Source organism: Podarcis raffonei, chromosome 3 (assembly GCF_027172205.1).
Source record: "Podarcis raffonei isolate rPodRaf1 chromosome 3, rPodRaf1.pri, whole genome shotgun sequence".
In the NCBI taxonomy this organism is placed as follows: Eukaryota; Metazoa; Chordata; class Lepidosauria; order Squamata; family Lacertidae; genus Podarcis; species Podarcis raffonei.
In genome coordinates, this window is record NC_070604.1 from 54,918,731 (window position 1) to 54,946,542 (window position 27,812).

At 41.1% G+C, this 27,812-nt stretch overlaps 1 protein-coding gene across 3 annotated transcripts in view; it reads right to left on the reverse strand.

The window, feature by feature from the left end:
* HS3ST5 (heparan sulfate-glucosamine 3-sulfotransferase 5) overlaps nt 1-24,339 on the reverse strand; it is a 142,074-nt gene extending 117,735 nt beyond the window's left edge. Inside the window, exon 1 of one of the 3 annotated variants that reach the window (XM_053381714.1) lies at nt 24,161-24,339. The gene's annotated coding sequence lies outside the window, so the exon portion shown is untranslated. Of the gene's footprint in view, nt 1-23,418; nt 23,619-23,857; nt 23,962-24,160 lie in introns of those variants that run through there. The other 2 variants (XM_053381716.1, XM_053381715.1) reach the window with 2 other exon arrangements.
* Nucleotides 24,340-27,812: the final 3,473 nt, after the last annotated feature.

Genomic DNA, 27,812 nt, shown 5'->3' on the forward strand with positions numbered 1-27,812 from the left:
GACTGCGCCTCAGTGGTTTCAGCTCAATTGTTTCCCTAGCCAGCAGAGCATTTCATTTTTCCTGAAGGTCACTACAGGCTGCCAAGGCTTTGAAAGCACACCCACATTTTCATTGATGCTGCAATACAACTTTGCAGTACCATAAATGGAAGTGGACATGCATGTGTGTGACTTTTCCTATCAACAATTACATAATTTATTATAATTCAAAATAAACAAGGCTAGCAACGAAGGATGAATTGCAAATAGTATGGCTTCTTGCATTTGTCTTTACTTTTCTTCCATTGAAATCATAAGTGAGAGAGTGTGTGTGTGTGTGTGTGTGTGTGTTTCTACTGGATTTGCTGTGTGCTGAACAGAAGTATAAACTGACTCATAATATCACTCGCTTAGGCAAGTGGCTGTTTCAACCATGGTACTACAAATTTGCACCAACATAAGATGCAGTTAGCTGCAGATAGATCAGGGGTGCACAGCCTGTGGCCCTTCAGATGTTGGCTGACACCTCCCATCATCCCTGATCACTGGCTATTCCAGCTGGGCCTGATGGGAGTTGTAGTCCAGAAACATCTGGAGGGCCACAGATTGTGCACCCCAGAGACGGATGAAGGCTCCCAGCAAAAGTGTAGCACAGTGGCCATGTGTTGGAGGGTAGATGCCATTAGCTGCAATAGAGAATGGAATTGATTCTTCCCCATCCCCATCTTTCTCTCTACCCCCTCTCTCACACAAACACATACTTAAATGATAAATTAAGTGCTAAAAAAGTAACACCTGTTTTGAAGTAAGCTAAAAACAGCAAAACTGTTATTTCTACTTGCCTTTGTGCTACTAATCCCTGGGTCTCTTATTCCCAGGCCACACTGTTGGGAATTTTAGAAGGCAGAGGTAGTGGTGTTGGAAGGACCTACTTTTTGTTGTGCTAATGGTTGGGAAGCTTTGTTAGGAGCTGGTCACACAGACCAAAAGCAATTGAGGAAAGTAGCCTTTCCCCATTGCTCATCCACAGCAACCATGTTTCAAATACTGTATGTATGTCCTACCTCTAAACATATGGTTACACTAAGCTATTGTAGCTAACAGTCACTGATAGGTCTATCACCCTATGAAGACACCTAAACCAGTGGCTATCAACACATCTTCTGTCAGAGCTCCATAAATTACTTATGCATTGTGTAAGGAAGTAAATATATTGCCAATCAATTTCATTGGGTGACCCTAACAGCTTTATCAGAGGAGCTGTTTTGCACACCGTATATAATTTAATAAATGTATCAAATCCTTCCTTCATCAAATTTTCTCTAGGCCAAAAAGTCTTTTAGCATTTATTTTTGCCATTTTGGCCCATACCACAGAACTTGTGGGGCAATATAAACTGCAAATGATGGCTGATGATTAAGCTAAGTCGCAATTTGTGGAATCCTCAATAAATATGTAAGAGGAGCTTATTCCTCTAAATCAGAAAAACACACACATACATATTCACTCACTAAATTTCATTTAGATTTTAAAACTCATATACTCAATTACTATCACAATTAGCAATTTTAGGCTAGATTTAAATTTAGCATACATTAGAATGAGATTTTTGTGCTTGAGAGAGAGATACCAACATTAGCATGGGATGAATCTAAACTAATTATCAGATCTTTGGCTTTTTAAACTATAATTAAAATACTGGAAGGCTTTTGTTCAAAAGCATGTAGATTCTTCAATACCATTTTATTTTAAAAATGTTGAAGTGGCAGAGAAAATTAGACCTTTCAGAGCATCAGAGATATGATCCAAGTACAGTAACAGCAACCAAATGTGGTTGCAAGTGTTCATATACATATTTGTCAAGAACCATAAAACTTACCTGTTAATATGCTTTGGTTTAACAGGCTATTACTTCTCCTGAATGAGCACAGTGATACATACTGAAATGTGCCTGATTGTTTAGTGGTGCTTATGGTACAGTCAAAAGCCCATATTAGATATATCTTTTTATATATGTAAATAAAACTCCCTCACACTTTATAGACAGCAAGATAAATAGGTAGCTTATTGATGTAGTAACACTGGGCAGAAACTGATAGAAACTGCCTGAAATCTAAAGGTAATATTTTGCTTCCACCAATTCTAATGGTCAAATTACACAAGACATTACTCATGTGATTTGTTCCTGAGTGCAAGGTATCTCTTCCACAAATAATCAGCAAAGATGGGCAGATACGGACCTGGACCACATCTTAGGATAAGAGGATCCTAATCTACATTGACACCTGCTATTTGCTTGATGAAGAAAAGCAGAAAAGGAGAATCCAGATCAGGATTACAACAGAAGGCAAAGGGTGAAATTCCCCACTCCCACAACCCAGCACATACCCCTGTATTTTTTTCTTATGGAGGGAGATTGCAAGATTAATGGACATTTAGTAATGGTATCAACGGATTATGTTTGTTACTGAAGAGTTAAGTGGTAATTGTCGGAGTAATGTAGTAGAGTGGAAAGGAAAGTTTGTTTTCTTAGTTTCAGAGGGTTGAGAATGACTGTTTGGCTGGTCTAAACTTTATTTCACTTTCTTCATCTATCACATCAGAAGAGATGGATCCTAAGACTTCAGAAACCAGCAAAACACAATAGGTCATTTGGGTTGATATTGCAATACAACTGCACCACCAGCCTTACAGACAGATACACCTGCACAGATCTAAATGATTGGGTTTCCAGTCACATATACCGTACTTTCTCCTTCCCAAGCTCAACTTCTAGACGGTTCCATTGAGACAATAATTACATTTTAATTTCCCATTACCAAAATGCCAGAAGTTTCCAAAGCATTTTTAAATAGCAGCCATTGATCAGAAAAGGAAACCTATTTATGTTAAGTGGATAGAAGAGGAAGGCAGAGAGCACTCTTTCATTTCCGCCCTTTCCCTTTGTAAACGTGCATCCTCAAATAACATTTAAGTTCACCATAGAACTTGACTTCTAGAAAAGAAGTATATTTTGCACACCACAGAGATGTACTTCTAAAAAGAAGTATACTTTTCACACATGAATTTATAGCACATGATCTCATGAGTTAGTGTCATATGCCTGCCATAGTCAGCTTTCATTAATACAAAATAAACACAATGAGAAACCTGGATTTGCTACCATATACAGTGGCTACATTCATATGCCACAATAAATTATAGTATATCATGATTGTAATGACCTTTGGGCTCACATACTTTCCCTCTCTTTCTTTGCTGCAGCCATGAAGAAATAGCTCAGTGCTATGTCTGAACTGTAAATTGTGCTTCAGCTTTATTTTGGTTCGTTGAAACAATCCAGCTTCACAACCCATAGGTTGAAGTCAGCTTATTCGAACAGACCATAGTTAAGATTAATAACAGTTTGTTGGGTTCATAAGTTACAAGAAGCTGTGGTAAATCAAATATGGAAGCAAAAGCTTTTCCTCGCAGCCAAGTCAGAGCAGGAGAGGAGAAGTGGGAGTGCATGAACTAGATTCATTCCCATGGTTTATTGTGGCATTGAGTAAGGCGAAACCATTTGCTCTCTTTCCTATTTCTGTCTTGAAATTAGTTTGTTACCATCATTGTTCCTCATTATTTTTGCTTTCACTAGACTGAGATACAAGTCTTACATTACTTCGTCAATCATTTTCATGACAATACACAGCTATGCTTAGGAAAACTCTAGCATTTTGGCTCAAGTTCAAACACGGGTTATATTTTCACTAAATGAATATACAATTTATGATGTGACCACCCAGGAATCCAGCAAAAATGGTTGCATAGAAAATATGGCTTTTAACTGAAGGTCAAATAAAATTATGATGAATATTTCAAGTGGTCAATTTAAAGAGGGCATTGCTGAGGGAAGGAGTACCTAAGGTCTGGAAACTGAAAACTGATTTTCCAGAGTGCACCCGTTCTGCACTGGATATCATTAAATTGATTGGTAGTCATCCTTAATATCACTCTTTCCTTAAACAAAGCTTTCTGCCTGAGTTTTTCTTCTTTTTCACTGCTTTTTAACAGTAGTTAGAAAGAAAGAAAGAAAAATGGGAAATCTGATCCAGTAATAGTTTAATATGGCAGACATCACAAACAATAAACCAAGTGGCCTCAAATAAGACATTAGTATATGCATCCTAATTTGCAATGTGAAATTAATGAAAATGCATACCTTCAACTGCATGAAGAAGGGGCAACAGAATCACACTGGATTGCATGTCTATTTTTGTATTAGACATGTGCACTCACATGAAGGCCCAATGATCCAAACCTGTCCATGTAAGTGGGATGACTTAAAGACCATAAAAAGTTTAGAATCCGTCTTCATAGTACATAAATAAATCCCCCCTGAAAGAAGAGTATGACTCAACATGACTCAAATCATGTTGAATTTTATCATTAGAGCATACCCCTGGTTCAATCCTCTTTTTTAAAAAAATGATAATGAAGCAAAAATATAACCTTACTGGATTACAGTAATATATTTTTCAAGAATTAAGGTTCACAACATTATTCTAGGTAATTCATTTACATTGCATTTCCTCTGTATTGGTTTATGTCTGAGTCTCCTCCTGCCCACCCCCAGGGGATGGGTTAGGAAACAGCCTAGAAATGAAGAAGGAACCACCAGAGACCCAGGTTTCTGAATGATTTCCTTATTGACTTGCCCCTCTTCCCACACCTCCTCCCACAGCTCATTTACTCGTCTTCTGTCCTGGGTGGACTATTTATACTGCCTGAATCATTTTGTGGCACGTATAACAAGCAGTAATAAGAAAAAGGAAGTGGAGGAAACATTAAGTAGCCCACAACAGTAAGTTGATTTAAATTTTGTGACCATGTTTCCCATTTTACAGAGAAATGACCTTTGTATGACATATCCTGTATACAATGGGATGTCTGGTCCAAGTCCACTATGAAGTTAAAGAACCATAAGAAAGCAGAGGCCCTGGAGTTGGCCATGAATGTTTATCAGACTAAGCAGGCACAAAAACCACCTTGTCACAGTCTTCTCTACCGTAGTGATATGTACCATGTGCTTCTTTCAATTATAGGATCATATCAAAATTTCATATGAATCTGTGTACTCTTTTGTTCTCTTATTGGTGATGCACTGATAGTCTCCATATGGTTACAGAATAGGCTGCAACACTAACAGGTTGACAGAAATAGGTGCAGAAAAGAAAGGTACAGAAAAGGAAATTTCTGCAGAGGCAGCTTATCTAGAGCAAGCCCAGCTCTCTCCTTTCCTTGCAGCAAGACCGCATGCTGGGTCTGTGCTTATTTTTAATATTCAAATTTGCACTTGAAACCATTAAAAGGATGTTTATTTTGCTGCTTTAATGTGAATGCATGCATGTGAAACTTTGTTTTATAGGAACAAACACTTTCCTATTTGCTTAATTATCTAGAGGTATTCTATAGGTTAATTTATCATGTAGAATTCAAAGGGGTACATAATAATGAGGGAAGCCACAGTTATGCTTAGTTCGTATTAACTGCTTCCATAATGTATTGATAGAAAGTATTAATATTTCTTTCAGATTTAAGTTCAGCTTAACACACAATATTCTGGCACGGCTGCTGAACACTAAATGTTATGTAGCTACTTTAACTTCTATTTACACAACTTCCTACCACAGTGGCAAACTGAAGTATGTTTGCAACCACACAAGGAAGTGAAGAAGCAAGTTGCAAAAGAACTGGACCATATTAAAACTCAATATTTAAACCCAATTAAACCCATATTTAAACCCAAAAATGATTTGCAAAGCAGGAAGAAGGTGAAAGACCTAATAACTAAACTGTGGGCAAGCCAACCCTGCCCAGAGCCCGGGCCTGGGGTATCACATCCTTTACTCCCTCCCTTTCACATAAGAGTGGACCCCATTCTCCATGCAAGTGTTACAGGTGGGTCCCATAGCTGCTTCCTAACCTTGTCACCATGTCCCACAGCCCTGAAGGCAGTATCAGGACTACACCCCTCCCCTGTCCAAGGGTGTTCACCAAACCTTAACTTCCTCATAACCAACCTGCCAATGTGCCTATTAGTCTTTTTAATGACTACCCCACCCCTACACATCAGTACAGAGTAGGGAAATAAACCTGACAGCAAAGCTGATCCCTACCAGTCCCCGCAAAGGTGACCAGACACTAGCTTCACTGCCAGTAGGGTGGAAGGTGGGTAGCCTGACAGATGAAGATGCCCTGAGAAGAATGGGGGTGAGTTAAATAGCACCCACATCAGCCCTTCACTCTCTGCAATGTTGGTGCAGCATGGGCCTGTACATTGAATCCACTTGCCAGACCCCTCCATTCCCTGAGTGGCTGCACACCTTTGGACATAGCCTTGAATACCTGAACTCAGTTTCTCCACTGTGATCAGTTTGTATTGGTCTCTTAGATTTAGTTAAGGGCTTTGACTCAAGGCAGTGCTTGTTACAATAATCTGTCCTCTTTTGGAGGTCTGGAAGCTTGTGGAACACAACAAACCAGTCTGATGAGAATTTACAGTGAGCATGACTGGAATTTATGGCTACTCACATAGAATGGCTACTTGCATAGAATTCTGCAACCATACAATTATGCTTCATATAAGCATATATGCCCCACTGTCAGCAACAAACATGTATCTTACTCACATTCTTTTTGTTAGAGTATTGATCAAGAATGGGAAAGATCCAGTTTCAAACTCTCATTCAGAGCCACAAAGTTCACTGGCTGGTTTTTCGTCAGTCATTATCTTTCAGTCTAACCTACCTCATAGCATTGTTGTGAAGATAAAAGAGGAATTGATCCAAATATGCTACTTTGAGATCCTTGGAGGAAAATCAAGGTATAAATAAATAAAAATAATGCTGGCCTAATTATTGCTAAGGTTGTGTCTGGCCTGCATGACTTCAGACTATAAGTGGATGAAATGAGGGCTAAACATGCATTCTATTAGTTTGCCAGAAGTAGCTTTTACATCACATGAAAGCTCAAATATAATGCAGAATTTAACAATTGGGAAATCTTGGGGCAATGGAATAACCTGCCCTGTGAATGCAGCCAATATCCTGCCCAGTAGTATACATTTAGCTAATTCTGTGCAGCTAATTTCTCTCAAGTAAGTGAAAAAAGGATTGCATCATTTCCCTCCACAGCATAGCTAAAAGTTTCATTAAAAACTAGGCATATAATAGTGCCAATACATTATTTTGTTGATATACAAATGCAGCCTGCCCCAGTGAATGCCTAGACACTGTTTGTTTGTTTGTTTGTTTGTTTGTTTGTTTGCTTGCTTGCTTGCTTGCTTGCTTGCTTGCTTATACTTTATGTATTTATTGTATTTATAATGTACCTTTCATCCATGGACATAAAAGTTGGCACAACAGGGTACCCAAATAGTCTCTGACCAGGCATAGACTTTCAGCAAGCTTGCTTATTCATGTGATTTCACACCATGTCCTGGTTTGAACTTTTGTCCAATTCAGTTTAAAGTGTTATCTTTCCTACTTTGTCATCAATTATAAACAAAGGGAAGCAGTACAGCCTGTTGTTACATACTTATCTGAATGGACACCAACAGCCATTCATACTGGAAATTTAGAATATTGCCCTGAGAATTCTGCCAGGCTTACTGAAATCTGCCAGCCAGACTTCATTGTTTTATTGTAAAAAAACCAAGCAAAATGGTGTAAATTGTGACTTTGCTCATAAATGAGGTAAGCCACAGCACTTGGATATAAGTTGATCTAGGCGTCAACCCCAAACACAATTTTATACAAGTTCCATTAAAATCAATAGGATTTACTTGCAAGCAAGCATGTTTAAGATTGGGGATTGACTTCAATGTGACTAAATCTCTTAAATCCAAGTAATCCTTTGTAACTGGTTTGTGGATTAGGCTGCCTTAAACCATATGCAAGCACAGCCTTCTCTTAAAGAGGTAGCCCTATTCCAAAACAGCAGACTTGCTGAAACAGACTCACGATGCAGTTTCAGTGCAGATTCCTAAAAGCATTTTATGGGCATGAAACTAACAAAATGTAACACATCTCAGAAAAATGTATGTAACATATTTTGGACCCACAGGAAGTATAATTTTCTCTGAGCTTCACTGCAAAACCCATACTCTGCTGGCACTGGTAAAGCAATTGTTAGCAAGAAGTGGGGAAAGGAATGTATTTTCAATTGAAATTGCAAAGAGAATAGTAGCAGAGCATAATTATTTAAATGAAATTTGGCCCAAACACCAGAACTAGCACCAACAGTTTGGCAAAATATGTTACACATATTTTATAGAGAGCACAGATCAGACAGGCTGCCAAATCCAGTTTCACGCCATGAACAAACCCTACAACCAGGGCTATAACACACCAATTTAGGCACAGTTGACTCTCATTTCAAAATAAAATTGCAAGTGCTGAAACAGTGGTACTTGACAGTCTCCTGAAAGCTTCTGTGGCAGCTGTGGGGAGGGCTGGAACATGTAGTGTGTGCTTTAAATCCTGTACATTTTTGTAGTGCAAAAGTACAAAAAAAATAAAAAGAAGAGCCATACATCAATGGCAGTGTACATCATTTGCCTACAGATGTTCCCTGAAACATACACGAGTATAACTGACACTGTACAAGATAAAATCCAATGGAAAAAATCATGAATGAGAATGAAAAGACACTTCCATTATTTGATGAAACAGGCAGACATTACAACTCCATTCATGTTACTCTGGCTAAGACAACTACTCTGCAACATGGTTTGGATTTACTTAGTTTTAATTTCTACTATTTATGTTGTTGTAACCTTGGAACTGTAGGGTGGAGGGTGGATGATAGCAAAACAATGATAATAATAAATACAACCAACCCTAAACTTGGGACAGTCTACCTATATTACAGGAGGCTTTTCTATTCCTCAGACAGAAGTATATTTTGCTGCACAACCCAATACTTTCATCGAATGTCAACATCTATAATAAAGTTAGCACCACTTTTCATATCTATTCAGCATATGACTGAGACAGGTGTGACTAGAAAATTAAATACAAAATGAAAAGAGAAATGAAATACTTTAAAGTGTCTGATATCTCTGCCTGTCAAAACTTTTGACAACAGTTTTCTTTGCCTTACAAACTAAATTGTGGGCAAAGGGGTTTTTTTTAACCATACTTTGATTAAAATTTGTTAGAGGCATTATAAGGAACCAGATGAAAATGATTTGAAGAAAGCCAGTTAGCTGCCCTTATCTAATAAATTTCTGTGCATGCTGCACAACAGGTAACCATTTATATTGTCTTTTTATGCCCAGAAGGCTGTAACAAGTTTATCTCATTTCATTGATTAGTCGTGGTTGTAATTTTTTTAATAATGGATCATCACAGATTAATACAACCAGATTAAAGAAATGCAATTTCTTATTAATTATTAATCTAAGCTATGGGGAGATTCCAAACAAAATAAGTGTAAGAGAAGAGAAATTGATAGCCCAGCTGTGTTCTTATCTGGACAGGGACAGCTTCTAGGTTGGATTACTGCAACACACTATATGTAGGGCTACCTCTGAAGATAGTTCAGAAACGTCATTTGGTGCAAAACTTGGTGGCCAGGTTGCTCACAGGGCAAGACGGTTTGTGCGTATTACACTAATCTGGCCTGACAGCACTGGCTGTCAGTTAGTTTCAGTGCCCAATTCAAAGTGCTGGTTTGAACCTTAAATGGTTCAGGACCACAATACCTTAAGAACCACCTCTGCCCATATTATCCAACCCAGACCCTGTGATGATCATCTGAGGCCTTTCTTTGTATGTCTCCTCTACGAAAGGTCCAGAGGGCGGCAACATCAGAATGGGCCTTTTCTGTGGTAGCTCCCCATTTTTTGGAATGCTCACCCCGGGGAGGCGCACCTGGTGCCTTCATTACATATCTTTAGGCACAGGTGAAAACGTTTTTCTTCTCCCAGGTGTTCAGTTGACTAACATTCTATGGCTTTTAAAAATGTGTTAGTGGGATGAGGATTATTGGGGGTGGGAAGTTGTTTCATTGAGTATTTTGTATTCTCTTTTTGTATTTCTCTGTTGTGAACCACCCTAGGCTCTTGGGCAGTATGCAAATTTAAATAAATAAAATAATATTAGTTGGAATATAGGTATACATTTTTCTGTACATTAACTGAATATGATTACTAGATCACAAGTGCAAAATTAGAAATGCTTTGAGCTTATTTAAAAATGAGCATGGACTTTATCTTATTTCCAGCATAGTGGTGTATTATCCTGATATATAGAAGGTGTTATTTATCATTCCTAAGCAACACACTTATCTATGCCAGCAGACTATCTATACTAGGCATAGGCAAACTCGGCCCTCCAGATGTTTTAGGACTACAACTCCCATCATCCCTAGCTAACAGGACCAGTGGTCAGGGATGATGGGAATTGTAGTCCAAAAACATCTGGAGGGCCGAGTTTACCTATGCCTGATCTATACCTTCAATAATGCATTCACAAATAAGAGAATAAATGCTAGTTCAGAGCAGCATTCTTTCCACTGTGACCAGATGCCTTTGGGAAGATCACAAGCAGGACAAAAGTGCAATGGCTCTAGCCTTTCCCAGCAACTTGTGTTCAGAGGCAAGCTGCCTCTAATGTGGAAGTTAATGCAGAAATCATGATCCATGAACTTGTCCAATTTCCTTTTTTTAAGCTCCAATGTTGGAGGCCATCACAATATCTTCTAGTAGAAAAGTCTATGTGCTGTGTGAATAATTACTTCCTTTGTCTATTCCCCCCACCTTTCAGCTTCATTAAATGACCCCAGGTCTGGCATTAGGAGGAGAAATAAGTTCATAAGCTGCATTTAAAACTGAAAGTGAACCTACAGGGAGCATGAACTGAAACCTAAGAATGCAGATTTTGTTTAAAGCAGGTTTAGTTTAGGTTTCTAGTTGAGGTTCGCTACAGCCACTCAAGGTTTCGCTGCTGGAGCAGAGCATTCCTTGCACAAGTAGCTATCCTAAGATTGTGCCAACAAATTTATTCAGGAGAGCAATTGTATGCTGTATATATGAATTAATGCAAGTAGAAATGAATAGGTTTTGTTAGGGCCAAACCAGTGCCAATAGGAACTAACTGCAAAGACCAACAAGGAGGTTTTTGACATAATTGTTTCAGGGAGAGAAAAAGTTTAACTGCCCCTTCTCAGGCTGCACAGCCCCAAGGCACAGTTTAGGCTTTTTCTTGGCTGCTATTTACACAACCAAAATGCATGTTAATACAATTAAATGACTCCTACTTTGGGGTACCAGAATGATTTCTTTCCCAAGCAAACTGTAAGGTGAGCAAAAGCATATCTAGTGATCCAAACAATGGCAGCTGCACATTCACTCCCAAGCACAGTATCTTTCCTCCTGATATGAGAAGGATAAGGCAGAATTTATTTTAGCACCTGCATGCATTCCTAAGCTTTGTGCATCCCTCCTTCTCCCTTTGTATAATGCCTGCTGGCACAGCTGTTTCACTTACATATTTTGTTGTTACTGCTGCTCCTGCTGCTTTATCTTGTAACTGACGTAGCTTTTCATTGTGCTGCCACAGCTTCTTATGCTCCACTTGGTTCTTTTCTGTGACTTCCACACCCCAGTTTCCTGAATTCTGTCTGATGCTGACTGCTCTGACTTGTCTATCTTCCCCTTACAGCCTTCTGTGTCATTCTGTGTAACTCGACCTTGTCCTCACCTGCAGATCTCTTTTTCAGCACCACATATTGTGTTGGGCATCCAGCCATGGTATTGGGACTAAGCATAGAAAATACCCCACTGCTTTCGGGCATGGATTGAAACCCATTAGCCATCTGTTCTCTGTGATCATTATGAATAAATCCTGCTCTGGGCTGGTCTATAGCAATAACTTTAAACATCTCTAGTTGTTCCTCCACGCAACTAACCCCTTAATCTAAGGATAGTGCAATTCTGAATAATTTGAAATCAGATTGTAGAGTAATTGTAAATATATATAATCACTTCCTTCAGGGTTTTGTTTTGTTTTGCATTGGCTGTCTTCATTTCCCCCACAGTTGCCACTAAATTTATCAAGGGCTTCCCTTCCAGGCACTATGAAGCTACCCCTTTTCACTTATTATCCTAATGAAACAAGCATACATTGTCCAAGAATACATCAAAGTAATGCAAAATTGTTTTCTTTCACACTCAGTCCTAAAAAAGAGGAAAGTGGTTTCAACTCCTTTTTTATTTTCAAAGATGAATGCCAGCAAATAGTCATATTGAACGGTCTTGAGGTACATGGGAATAGAGTACCTCACAATTATGTAGATGCATTTGGGAGCAAAGGTCTCTTTTTCTTGTTATAATTTAACTATAGAAAAAACTTTTCTTCAGAGAGATTTATAAAACTGGTAAAAACCTGTTTTTAAGTTTTGGTGGGTTGTTGTTTTTAACCTATAGTATGTGTCTGATTACTGAAACAAGTTAAGGGAAATGGGAGAGCTGCATGGTTGTCTTAAGAGAGTACCAGAATGATGTTGATAGTTTATTCTAGGCTGCTATAAACCATTCCCTTAAATTAGGATTTTTAAAGGCATCTTTGCAGAAATGTTTTGTGATTCTTGATCCTCTTATAGACAGATTGGATAGGATGGTATTTTACCAAAATGGTTTGTTGGATGTGTCAAACTATTGTCAGAGAGATCTGGGGTCAAATACATCCCCAGCCACAAAGCTTGCTGGATGGAGCTTGGGCCAGCCACTATTTCTCTCTCTAGCCAACCACATGGGGTTGTTGTGCTAATGAAATGGGGGGTAGTTAGTTGACTGGGAAGAGCCATGTGTGAAACCCTGAGCCCACTGGAGGAAGGACAGACCATAAATATAATAACAAACTGTACTAGGATGTATTTGAGCTGACTAACATGGCAAATAGAAAATGCAGTCAAAATAGATGAATCAAGATTTTTACTAGCTACCATAACTTTTACACAGCAGAGGTCTCCTTCCCAAAATCAAGTAGCATGCACACTAAATATAAAGGACAGATAAGCACCACTCAGCCATAACTTTTCAAATAGGTTGCTGCATAAAGAACAGATACCTCCTGTCAGAACTACGCTGCCTGATTAGTTAACAGTTAATTCACCCAGGGATGTACCCTTGGTTGAGTGAGGATCAAAGTGACATTTGGATGGAGGCACTTTCTTTCCTGCAGAGCAGGATGAATGGCAAACCCTTTTGTACGTGTCCTAAAATTATAATTGCTCAGTAAATTTCAGATCAATGTTAATGGGACTCTTTGCTCAAGACTGTTTTCACTTAAAGTAGTTCAATTTTCTCTCAGTTTGTTTCTTTGTACCTTAATCCTCAATGCATTTCCTATGAAGGATGTTCTACCATATCAACAAAACTTGCTTCTAAATGGTGTGCTTAAGATCACAGCCTCAGGGGGCAAAAAATTAAAATAAAGTATTGTCCTTATCTTCCGCTATTACTTCAAAAGAAAAAGAAAACTACAGTGATATGAAAGAGGTGGAATCAATTACATTGGTACACTGCTTGATTTTTTTAGCACACTCTAGCTTTTTCTAGAGCTAAACTGAGTCACTGTATTATTCACAAAGGTAATGCTTAAGGGTGCAACAAGTCATAGGTTTATCTTTAGAAAATTACCCATTTTCCAGTCTTCCATTTTGTCACAATCATATACATTTTAAGTGAGAATATAAGTATCCTAAAAATTGTCTATTAAGAAATCACATAAAATAATAGTTAATACTGTAGTTAATGATAGTGTTTGCCATCCTTTTATTCCTACAAAATAATTATTCTACACTGTCCTAATTATCTGAGTGCTCCTCCAAACTAATTCTGCCAATGCCAACTTTGATTGTATAGGTGGTGTTGCTGATCATTTAACAAAGTTATGTATAGATTACCTTATAAATGAATACTAACATATTCAAATTTTTTGTATTCATTTATAAGGCAATCTATACATAACTTTGTTAAATGATCATCATCACCACATATACTAATATATTCAAATAGGGGCACGGATGGCGCTGTGGTCTAAACCACAGAGCCTTCAGCTTGCTGATCGGAAAGTCAGTGGTTCGAATCCCCGCAAAGGGGTGAGCTCCCGTTGTTCAGTCCCTGCTCCTGCCCACCTAGCAGTTCGAAAGCACGTCAAAGTGCAAGTAGATAAATAGGTACCGCTCAGGAGGGAAGGTGTTTCTGTGCGCTGCTCTGGTTTGCCAGAAGTGGCTTAGTCATGCTGGCCACATGACCCAGAAGCTGTCTGCGGACAAACACCAGCTCCCTTGGCCTATAGAACGAGATGAGCGTGCAACCCCAGAGTCATCTGTGGCTGGACCTAACGGTCAGGGGTACCTTTACCTTTAATATATTCAAATACTAATGAGATTACACAATTGTTACATTTAATAAATATTAGTGGTCACATTGATTATGCAAATGTTATTTTTAGCATTTATTTAATTAAATGTCATATAGGTCTAATAAGTAATTAAAGCTCTTTGGTATCAGCTGTGATACAAACTCATTTTTGTTGTTGATTATAATACCATTACTTTGAATCAGTAGTATTATGCTGTGTAGCAGAGGTGTGGCTGGGCTTATTATCTGCCAGAGCTCTTGCTACTATTAGAAGAGAGACATTGTGTCCTTTGTATTGTGCAAGAGACATAATTATATCAGAGAAATATCCAACAAACTCATACAGTGAATATGACTAACATTCATAGGCACCAGCTCCTAGGGGGTGAGGAACTTTCGGCCCAGCAATATTTTTTTGGTGTTTTTTTGTTTTGTTTTGTTTTGTTTTGTTTTGTTTTAGTAAGCCAGTCCCCCTCAATGTTCAGAGGGCATTTGGTTCTGCTCCCTGGCTACTCATAATATTGTGCATGTGACATCAGGATGTCGCATCACGCCCCCTCAATCATCTTGAGAAGCTGGCGCCTCTGCTAACATTGGATCTGACCCTCAAACTTTTCTAATAATCTGGGTACTTTGCAAGTTTGACATCACGACTGAGTTGCACTGAAAGCAGCAAGGCTTGAGTTTCACTGAAACCAGGCCTGACCTCAGGTTAGAACAGGTCTAAATAATCTGTGTCTTCCAAGAATTTCTGTAGTTGTCTCACCACTAAACCAAATGTTATCATAAAGTTTTCTAAACTTTGCTAAGGTTGCCCATAATTACGTACCAGTATTAAAGCTGTTTGGTTGTACTCTAAGGTGGTTACTCTTGTTGAAGTTCAGAGGCTACTGCTTAATTTACACCACTTTTACAGTCAAAAACTGCAAATTAGGAATTCAGTAATAGGAAATTTTGAATATGCAGTTGCTGTATTTGCCAAGAATAAAGCAAAATTTGTTTCAATGTTTTTTTTGCCAACTTGCATCTGTACCTGTAACCATCAGAAACAGATGCACAGATAAGGTATTGTGACTGTGCTCAGTCTTGTCCCTTTACAACTCTTGAACAGTCTTGCAGACCTGCATCTGGTGTTCTCTCAGCTAATGTGGGAGCACTTTCAGCTGTAACTCACTCAATAAGTGGGGGGAAACAGAATCTTTGGGAAGAACGACACCAGAAGCAAACTCCCACTGTTTTTAGGTTTGCAACTTTTTTGCTGTAGAAGGAACAGCAAAAACAACAACAACTCAGTCCTTCTTGGTATTTCTCTTAAGTAATACAAATGTCCACTGCAAGAAAGTGTAAGAGAGATCTACTTTGTAAACAGTATGAACATGAAATCGATTCATATGTGTTAATTAGCAGTGAGCATTCTCCCATGAAAGCCAGTGTGTCCCGGTGGATACAGACAAACAAACAAAAACACTGAGCTGAAAATGTCAAATTCTGTCTTGGCCACAGACTCACTGAATAGCCAAATCTCCCATTTTTACTTTGGAAATAACAATGATACACCTCAAATGTACAAGTACAACACATCATCAGAGATCTACAACCTCTCCTGGACAATGATAGTTCTCTTTCTCAAGCTCTGGGAGGAAGACCTTTCATTGCCTACAGACAGCCACCCAATCTTAAACAACTCCTAACCCACAATAATACTACAACCAGACGTAACACGGACACTGGCACCAGAGCCTGCAATAAACCCAGATGCCAACTTTGCTGCCACATACACCCGGACAACACCATTACTGGCCCCAACAACATCACACATACCATCTCGGGACTATTTAATTGCTCATCGTCTAACATTGTATATGCCATCAAATGCCAACAGTGTCCTTCAGCTCTCTATATTGGACAAACAGGCCAAACCTTACGCCAAAGAATAAACGGACATAAATCGGACATCAAGAATCACAAGACAGAGAAACCAGTAGGAGAACACTTCAATCTCCCAGGACATTCTATACAAGATCTCAAAGTAGCTGTTTTACTACAAAGGAATTTCAGAAATAGACTGGAAAGAGAAGCTGCTGAATTGCAACTCATTACCAAACTTAAAACCATGGAGAGACCTGGTCTGAACAAAGACATTGGATTCTTATCTCATTATACATGACAAAACCATTTTTCACCTTCTCACCCCTTGCTTTTTCCTGTAAGACCTATTGCAGTCGTTAAGAGTCGTCAACAGGCTCATCACAGCTATCTGCCAATCACCCATTCCCACCACCCTTCTGAGTAATACCCCTCCCCACCTTCTCACTATATAGAAGGATCTGGCAACTTCTGTTTCAGTGTATCTGAAGAAGTGTGCATGCACACGAAAGCTCATGCCAAGAACTAACTTAGTTGGTCTTTAAGGTGCTACTGGAAGGAAAATTTTTTTTGTTTTGACACCTCAAATGGTTGCTGATGAAGTCTCGTACATGCCATCCATAGCAGAGGCATAAAGGTCTTCAGGAGCTAATAGAGCATTTTCATTTATGACCCCTCCTCTGTTATAATCTGAGTTTTGTCAGATCTGAAAGTTTTGCCTGCAGGCATGCTGCTAAAATGCTTTAGTTTAGCTGAACGCTTAATGTTTTAAATGAACGGATTCAATACTCAGAAACTTTATTTTCTTTCATCAGTCGATGCTGTTCTGGTAAAATGTCTACTTTCACCTGCAGTCCAAATCCTTTTTGCACCAGGCCAGGGAAGGGACAGGAATTTGACTGTTCTACCTTCAGTGGACTGCCAAGAGATGGCACATTCTATACAGCTGAGTCACAGTAACATAATCCTTCATACATCATTCAACTTCCACACTGTACAATGTATATATTAAAAAAACACCCCTAAATTATGCTCCATTAGCACTATTGTTGAGGGCTCCAGCACTCCTGTTTAAAGAATTAGTAAGGAAAGATACAACTGTAGGCCCAATCTGATTGTTTCCAGCTACTGAAGAAAAGGGACTTCTCAGTAAGGATGTACATGGAATCACTAAAGTATAAGGCGGGCTGTTGTGCTGTCACTGGACATGTCACCAAAAGACTTTCATTTCCAAACAATAGTTTCTCTGCTTTATGCAACCCACGGAAAGAGTATGTAGCCTATTCTGCATAACCAGGTGTAGGATTGCAACTATAAATCTGAGAAGGTAACAGTGATAATGATATAGCCCAATGATCTTGCACAACATTCCACTTCAAAATTATCTGTCTTGCCCTTTTGTTACAGCTGAGTGTACTAATTAAAATGACGTACCATTCAAGAACACGTCAACTGCATTTGTTGTTTCAGTATTCAACCACCTTCACAAATAGATCAGCGCTTGCACTTCTCTTCAAAAAACCTAATAAAGCATGCCATCTCAATCTCTAAGTTACCAAAAAAAGTGACTGGACCCCTTTTCAGTCTCATGTGGACAACTGCTTTTAGCGTTCCAGCAGTGTGGAGTTGGGTGCAGGTGCAGATGACTACACGTAGGTTGAAGTAGATTCCAAATGACCCCAACTAAATTTCTTGCAGCTCACAGTGTTAGGTGTGATAGAGGGCAGGGATCCAGTCAATAAGCTGCCTGATTCCGGGCTGATACTACCACCACAACCTGAATGTCGGAAGTTGATGTGAGTTGCCAGAATCTCAGACCCACAGTAATGGGGGGGTGGTGGTCTCCTATTAATGTCCTAGTATAGACCAGATGTGGAAGGTTCTCCCTCAGGTGTGTCCTAAAGACTTGCATCCTAGCAACCACCCGTCACAGCAAATTGCTATCCAAGGCAAGGTCTGGATTGCAGCAGTAAACTCGACTAGAAAGTCGCAGGCTGTGGACAATAGAATACAACCCACTCCTTTCCCTTTCACCACATGATGGCACCAAGTAGGAACCCCAATAAGCAACGACACCAGAGGTGTCTTATAGTTAACGCAGAATTCTCCAGAAAGCTGTGAGATCTGAATATAGCTCACACTCAGTGGGCCTTATCCAATGCTGTGGCTCCACTGGTGGCAAAACCAACTTCCCTGTCCTCTTCCTTTCCTGATACTTCTAGCCCCTCTGCTCCCTCAAGGAAGTCCTGCTGTGCCAGTGATACCATGCATGTGGAGCATTGGGTACAACCCAATAATTTCATCCAGTCAATACAGGTACAAACAGGGATAATACTTACATTATCTCTTATATAGTGTGGGGCAGGGAGCTTTTCAGCATGCTGCTGCTGCTGCTGCTCAGTACCTTCTGTGATCTGTATGGAGACTAGTTGCATTTATTGTGCCTGTCTCTGAGACTTAAAAAAGTTGAAACTTCTATACAAATTATACTTAATATGAACTTAACAATATGAACCTTCTTGTGGAGTTAAGTTCCTTTATAATAGGAACTTTACTCCATTCAGAAAATGTAATTATATGTGCTACATTTGTGCATAGAATTAGGCCTGCTGAGGTCTTGGAATACATCTGCATGACAATGCAATTTATCTCTCTGTGAAAATAAAGTGTTGCCTAACAGCTGTCTGATTTCAGTCTTCCACATTTCAGTCCATCCTAGTTCTAATGAAAATGTAGGTACAAGTATAAACTGTAATTAGAAAGCATGCCTTAAGAGCTAATTCTTCTTGTGTTAATTATACCAATAAACAAGCTAATTCAAATGGAGTTATCTTAAATAGAAAGGTATTTTCAGGGGGTGGGAACACTCAATTTGTTTCCTTTTACTTTGACTAATTCTTTGTTTCATAAGTGCAATGCAAAAATAATTGTTACAGTCAAGTTCCAGACCTCAAAGTGTTCCTAGCACAAACCAAATAATAAAAAATCAAATTTGTGGCAAACATGAAAGAGAAAGTAAAATAAAAGTAACCCCACCATCCATTCTAAGAGTGAGTTCATAGAATGCCCCATCACAACTTTACTTATACTTCTGCTACTTCATCCCACACTGGTTCCACATGGACTCGCCACTGCAGAAGGTGGGACTGGGTGACCACAATAGACTGTATTTTGAACATAGTAAACTGCTTCATTCACTTATAACATTTCTGGTTTGGGGTAGAAGCATAAAACCCACAAGCATGGGAAGTTACTATCTGGGCATGCATTAACAATATTATTTATATAGTCTTGTGTGATACTCAATACACTCCCCAATAAATGCTCCTTTAAAATATTAGGCAGTGCAGAGACAATTTGCAGTGTATGGCTATCCTATGTGGAGTCACAAACAACATTTGCTCACACTGAATATATAGCAAAACCTACCCTGGGTAGCAATGTATTCTTGCCATCTTTGCCTGTATCTGCACAGCTTACAACTATTAATCACTGCTGCATTTCTTTCAGAAGCAAAAGCGCATATAGCATCTTTATTTTAGATAGCAACTAACACTTAAAGGCCTTGGTTTGTACCAAAAACTTCATTGTATATACAGATCCTTCACAGATTTGATAAATTGTAATTTCCAGCTATATGTCTTGCCAAAGTCTCTACTAAAATGCTGTATAACCACTGTATTTATGACTGTCCTTTGAGACTACAACAAATGCACACAATTATTCAAGATTATTCCAGCCATTAAGTTGCGAGGCTTTATTGCTGCAATTTGAATGGATATATTTCTTCTCTACCAGGAAAAATATGGATTGATCACCTCTGTTTTCAAACAATAACTGAGAAAATACTTAATCTAATTCCCACCAAATAAAAACCTAGATCATTTCCCACTAGCAAAACAGCCTACTGCACATGCAACCCACAGAAACAGTGACAATGTCAAAGAACAATGTCTACTACAGAAATTAAGGGATTTATTTCTTTATTTACAGTTTAATGTATTTACCCAAGTAATACAAACTCAAATATCTGATATGCCTCCTGGGTCAAACAGCTTGGTTGTGTCAACCTTTTCTTCCTTCAATTAACCTACTTTTATAAAACAAGAACAACACCCTGTACTTTATTTGGTCCATTAAAGTTTACACCATGCTACACTGGTATCGGTTTGTACTTGAGAATTTTCCTGAGAATCCAAAGGCTTTGAGAACATTGTATAAACAATTTCACTGGTAGGTGTCTTTCCCACAACAATTTTATCTCTTCAGGATTAATTTGAAATTATTGTCACGAAGGAATACATATGGCAAGTGTTACGTAAGAATGGAAACTCCACATGGATTTCGCTGAAAAGGCCCTTGTGTTAGACACTAATGCAAAAACCCTGCGCACATGGGTTTTTCTATTCTGGTATGTTCTCTAAGTAGTAAATGAAAAAAAGAAAAGAAATGGTAACCCATGGTCCTCTTTAGTTAAATTTCCTGGGGAGCCTTCTGTATGCATAGTCAATTCCAATCCTTCTTCACAGATATATCCAGATTTTCTGGTGCATATTTTTAAAAAATCTCAACAGCCTGAAACTTTTCTCTAAGACACAACAGTGTTTTATTATTATGTTCTGAAGGCACGTGAGGCCATCACCATGCTGAAACTAAGCAGATCTGGGTGTAGTCAGTGCCTGAAAGGTGATCACTTCAGAAACAAAATAGAAAAATTCCTTCCGGTAGCACCTTAGATACCAACTAAGTTTGTTATTGGTATGAGCTTCTGTGTGCATGCACACTTCTTTAGATACCAGAAACACATGCATACAAAGATACACAAATGTAAGAAAATAAATAAACAAATGGTGCACTATTAAACATTTGTTGTGTTCAAAACACTATGTGATATGGCATAACAATCAAAGATGCTATACTGTGCATACACACACATGTATGTTTCCTACACAAACACACACCCTACCAAAGCAGTATTCTGCTGAATAATGTTTTGGAAGTCCATGCTTTCATGCTATTTCCTTCTTCTACCCCCCCCCCAACATGTTCAAATGTGTTTGGATATTATTCTACTCTTCAAATAATATTGTAACCTTTCTTTTGAATGCCATATTCAATTCATAAAATGTCATGGTCTATGCAGTGGTTTTGCCCTGACAGCACGACTTTCAATGATTCCAGCATCCAATTAATATCCCAAGAGGACATTGTGCACTTCTATGTGCATTGGTGTTTCCCTGTTTTCTCTTCAAATGCAGTTGTTCTTGTGTTCTGTTGCAAGCTACTTTTTAAAAAATCCTGAGTTTTGAAAGTGGTTTTTGCAAAAAGAGGTGATGCTCAAATGTAGGTTTCTCAGAAGTCCTACTGCATTTGTTGAGCTTGCCTCACAGTAACCCTTGTGGATCCAAGCTAAAGCATTTAACACTCAGATCCTTAAACGATGGACTGTACCAAGACATATCACTATAATACGCCCATACAAAAGTAGTCTTATAATGTATTAGCGTGCTTAGAATGCTTAGAATGACATCATAAGAATGTTCAAATATTTTCACGCACCATCTAGCCTTTCAAACGCTTTTTGAAAAATTCTCTCAAGAAAGATATATTTCAAGTCATTGGCCACTCTATTGGCCAAGTCCTATTTGAATCCTTTACTGTGGTGCATTTATAAATTGGTACCACATACTCATCTTACGGAAAGAAGCAGCTTTAGGCTGATAGCCCACAGAAAAATTCTTAGCTATAAGATATTTCAGGGTAAATTATTTTCCTTCTTATACAGTTAAAGTTTGCTGCAGTCATCCACTTCCATATTTTATTTCTTTTTGAGTAAAACAACAGTTATAAACTGAAAATTCTGATGCACACATATATGATATGTTGTTCCAAACAACTAGATGTCAACTCTTCAAGACTGCTGCACTGAGTACTTTGAAGCTTTACACACAGAGAATGCTATCTCACTTGGCTTATTATCAAGGAAGACCATGAGAAAATAAAACAGAAGAATAGTCTCTATAATCCTTTTTTGCAGTCTAGTGTCTTGCATTACTAAAATGTTTCTCACAGTTGTCTACAAAATCACCAAGCATTTATTAATACCTTGCAATGAAGTTAAATTGAGAAAACATATCATGAAGTACAGGTGACATCCTGCCTTATCTGAAGCAGAAGTGTTAATGGCTGACAAGCTGGTTTAAGTGATCAATTGTTCCATGTTGCCTTCCCCTGCCCCAAACTATTCTGGGCAGACTAGGTCAGTGGGTAAGGCCTCCAGTTAGGAACAATTTTATATATCCAAAGGCTGTCCTGGGAATCTGATTTCTGAAGTTGCCTATGCAGACACAAAAAAGAGTGTACAATGAAAATCGTTTCACATTCCCCATATTTGACAAATAAAAGAAATTTGCAGGATAAATACAAGGTGTATTGCCTCCGATCCATTAACTGCTTAGTCCAGAATAGTATCCCTTAGCTTGCCTTTAGGAAAGTTGTTTCTATATTGTGGCCAGGACAACTCAAAGTGCTTTAATCTTCCTACATTTACCCTGATTTTGAAACTTGCACTGATACCTTGTCTCAGACTTCTTTCCAGCCCATCCTTGTCTTTCTCCTTAGAAAGCATTTAACATGGCCCCAGTGCTTTCACCCAATGAAATCCATATGCTTTACACCGCTCAATTCCACAACAGAAAGAATAAGCTTCTCAAGTGAAACTCAAAAGGACATTATTGTCAAAGCACTTGCCACTAAAATTAAAGAGAAATATTGAAATCGCTTAGCAAAATCCATTAAAAAGTCTCCAGCAATTACCGGCTTTATATGTTTCACACAAATCATGCCAAGCAGTGTAAAAGAAATTGGGGTGGGGGACGCTCCCCAGTGCTTCCCCCATCTAGCCAAATGCCTCTTGACATTTGTCAAGCCAGAACTATCATAAATCTTGAAGAAGTTACAATGCAAAAGAACAAAAAAATCCAAACATATCCCTGGTTAAATGAAGCCAGACACTAATTTGATATAAAACATTTTGCAAATATTAAGGCTTCCCTTAAGGGATCCATATTTCACAATTACGGCCAGCTATTAAAGCACGCGATGAAAAGAGATGGGATGGGAGGAAGAGGGGGAGGGAAGGAGTTGATGAGTTTTCATACCCGATGCTTCCTTGGTCCAAGTGCAGAAATGCCCACAGGAGAGCGAGAACTCAGAACAGGAGGAGATCGGAGGAGGAATGCACCCGGATGGCAGGAGGTGGTACTGCCTTTCCCAATGTGGGAGCTTAATAGCTTGTACTTGGACAAACCTCACCTTCCCCAGGTAAGGAAGGCTGACTCTCTCGCTGCCATAGCCCAGCCTGGCAATGGCATCTCTGCTTCTCCGTCAGAGCCAAGTCTCCGGGGCAGGGCGCACACCAAGCCCTACCCTCCTAAGTGGCTGCCAAGCCCCTTTCCCACCGATCTCTGCCACAGATCCTCACCCCAACAATACACAGAGCCCGCCCGCCCCTTCCCCAGCGCCCTCAGCAACCCCCAGAGCTGCCCGGCGGAGCGAGAGCGCGGAGGCATCCCCACACTGGAACACAATGGGACTTACTCCCAGGTAAGTGCGCACACGCAGGATGGCAGCCTCCAGCAGCCTCCCGAACAATGCACTGCAGAGCGAGAGGGAGAGGGAGTGTGTGCGTGTGCCTTCGCAAAACTGCACCAGGAAGAGAAGCAGAGAGGCGCCCCTTTGCAAGCCAAACACGCGCGCGCGCGTGCCCACGTATACATACACATGCACCCACCCACCCCAAAGTGTGTCCCTAACCTTCGAGCCGGGGAGAACCCCAAAGTGCCCGAGCCGCGCCAGAAGGCGGCACAGTCCCCAAGCCCCTTAGCTGAGCTCCATACTCACGCGCAGGGCTCTCCTTCGCGATGGCAAGGCAGCTCCAGCAGCCCAAAGTCCTGCTGACGGAGGGCGGGGAGGGAGGGCGAGAGGGAGATGCCCGCTCCACTCCTGCTCTCCGCCTGCCCGTTCCCCCCGCCTCCTCTTCGGGATTCGCTTCTCCTCCTTCCTAGCTCCGGCTATGGCACCGCTTGGCGCTTATCCTTCGCCAGCAAGAAGTCTCCTTGGCGTCTTCCCCGCCAAACCGGGCAGCGCCTGGGCGACGGAGGCAGAGAGAGAGAGAGACCGCGGGCAGCAGCCGGAGCCGTAGAGCGCGCGGGAGAAGTAGTGGAGTTCAGGAGGCGGCGTTTGCTGCACATCCCCCAGCGGCCCAGGCCAGGTGCGGCAGCCGGAGCAGCAGCAGCAGCAGCAGCGGCAGAGCTCGCTCCCGCGGCGCAAGCACAGCGCGACCAGCAGCAGCAGCAGCAACCCGCGTCCCTTCACTTCCAGTCAGCTTCGCTTGTGAGGAGGGCAAGCGGCGGGGAGAGCGCGAGGCGGCGGCGGCGGCGAAGGTGGGGCTGAGGCACATTCTTGCCCTCACTTCCCGAGGCGGCGTACAAACTCTCTCGAGTTCCTGGCGGCGAATTGGCCCTCCCCTCGCCTTCGGGAAACAGCCGCCAACACCGCCCGTTGCCTTACGGCTGTGTGTGTGTGTTGTTCTTCAGTCCTCACATAAACCGGAGCCGCCTCCTCTGCTGTCCCTGTGGCGATGTTTGCACGCAGCAGCTCTTCTCTCGGCTCCCCGCTGCCTGGGGTCGAGTCACGGCAGCAGCTGCCGCCGCCACAGCTTCTTCTCCGCCTCTTCCCCTTCTCCGGTCTCGGAGGGCGCCGGCAGCAGGCAGCCTCGTCTTCCCTGTTCCCGCCAAGCGAGCGAGGCTGCCCTCCGCCCACTCCCGCGGGGCTGCCAGCCGCCCGCCGGGAGCGGCGCAGGTGCTGGCAAAGGACGGCCCGGCAGCAGACGCGCGGCTTTCGGAGAGGGCCCGCCGGGAGAAGCGCGGCTTCCCTTCGGGGCCGCCGCGCTGCCGCCTGGCTCCCCTCCCGGCCTTCGTCCCGGCCAGAATGGGTAGCCGGGCGCCGCCGAAAACTCGCAGCGTCGAAGCGCGTAGACGAGAATTTCGTCGGCTTCGCTGTCAGTTTTTGCTACCTCAGGCTGTTAGCTGGGCGAGGGGAGGGGAAGAAGGAAGCGAATTAGAGCAGATGCCAAGCCTCCCACAGATTGGATAGCGGAGCCAGTTGTGCTTTGGAGCCCCCCCCCCAAACATAGCAATGAAGAGTTGTGCGAGGCTAGGATGTCCTGACTCAGCACAATCCATTCCATCAGGCTTGCACGCCGGACAGTGACTGGGGTTGTTAGCAGTTCACATGGCAAAAGGACCAGTCCGTTCAAGTGGCATCAGGAGGAAAGAAACATGCACACAGAGCCTTTGGTTGGAAGGCACCCACTCTGACACACACACACACACACACACACAGAGAGAGAGAGAGAGAGAGAGAGAGAGAGAGAGAGAGAGAGAGAGAGAGAGAGAGAACTAACCGGACTTCAGAAAGAATTGTTTCACATTCCTCTGTGGCAAGACTTGCATTGGCTTACATCACAGGTGGGGAACCTCAAAGCCCAAGGGTAGCAAACATGGCTCTCTAGACATCTCTCTCCAGCTGTTGGGGCTCTCCTGGGCCATGCCTCCTCCCCAGGTGGCTCCCCTCACTGACCCCACTCCACAAGCTTCTCCAGTTCTTTTGCTTGGCTAGGATGTATCCTCCTTGAATTGAAATAACACCTTTTGCTTGCCTGGATGGAGAGATGTATGCATAGAAAGGGACTGGCTTTATCATGCCTGACTGTCGTCTCCTGTACAAAGATAAGAGTCACCACATCTGTTGCCCCAACTACCACTGGCAAGTGGCTGCATGGGGAGTGCAGCCCGCCCACAATTGGTTTAAACAGTCTTTATGGGGGAAACAGTTGCTCAAATCGCCAAATCATAGAATAGCAGAGTTGGAAGGGACCCTGAGTGCCATTTCATCCAACACCCTGCAATGCAGGAATCTCAACATCCACGGCAAATGGCCATCCAAACTCTGCTTTTGTCTTTCACTGTTTGAGCCATCCTATCTGTATGCAACAGAGCCATAACTTAATTAAATATATATCATTTTAATATAGATTCCTAATATCATATATATCCTTTGAAAGGAATTATGCTGCACACAGTGATTTGCTCCTGACATTGTGAAGGCTCCCAAATGCAGATTTTATTACACAGGCCAGTTGTGCTTTGGAATATGCATCTGATGTGAAACCAATCCACGAATCTACCAGGTGGATCAAACAACTCTCCATGGACACATCTGATTATTAAACCAGCCCACAGATGTGCATAGTGTAAACACAGCTATACTTTTGAATGTGGCAAACCACATCTACACCAAAGTTTTAGTGTAGACCAAATACGTCAAAAGACACTGATAAGCAGTTAATGTCAATGAAGAGTGGCAATGACTGAAAAGAGTGGCAAACATCAATTTTTAAAAGACAAAGTACTTATCAGATGTGTGCAGTGCACATAAGCTTTATGCAGCAACTACATAAATGTGGATAATTATTTCGGATCAATGTGTCATTCTTCATTTTTTCAGTGCCTGGCAGTTATCCTCCCTGTCCTTTCTCATTTCTGTTGCCCTCTTCCCCTAGCTCTTTGTTCTTCTAGATCTGAAAAGGAGAACTTCAAGCTGAAGGGCTGAATGCAATGTCCCAGCCCCTCATACCTGGCCCCTGGGACTCTCCCCAGGCTACATCCCACACCAGTCTTAGTCCTCAAGTGCTTTTTCCTTACAGGAATCTGCCCTTGAAATGCAGCAATGCCTCTAGCTTTGCTGGATTGAGAATGGAGAGATGTACGTGGGGAGTGAGTACAGGAGGTTTCTTTCCAGACAAATAACAGAGATTACTATGCTAAGGTTAGTATCCTTCTCTTTACAAAAGTAAGGTCCACTTGTTTCTGCTTCCACGCACTTTTTACTTCTCAACCTCCCCACACTGGAATCTGGCTGCCAGAAGTTTGCCCATGGGGAAAATAACACCCCTAGGCTGAAAGAATATCCCCTGTCCCTGCTCTAGATCATCTTTTGTTTCTTAAGCCTGTCCTGACTTCCACTAGCTCCTGGTTGCCTAGGTCCCTTGCTTATTGTTTTTATTTTCTTGGGACCTTCAGCCCACTATTCTGAACAGCTCAGCCAATGGAGATCTCTCTCTCTCTCTCTCTCTCTCTCTCTCTCTCTCTCTCTCCCTCCCTCCCTCTCTCTCTCTCTATCGGCACCTCATCCAATTCCTGCTTCTTACTTCTCTCCCATCACCACTATATTTTTTTTACTGCATCACAGCATATATTCTGTAACGGAGCCTATGAACAAATAAGCACATGACTACTGAGTTTCCTGCTACATAATGATCAAGGGACTTCATTCTACTCTCCTTCCCAATGAAGTCAGTCAATGTGATGCCAGACTGGTCTTCAGTATTTATTTTGAAGATAAGAAAATGCACAGCAAGACTATGGATAGCAGCTACCATCTTCAAAAATGTGCTATTTGTGGGGGAGCAGGGGGGCGGCTTGTAAGTCAG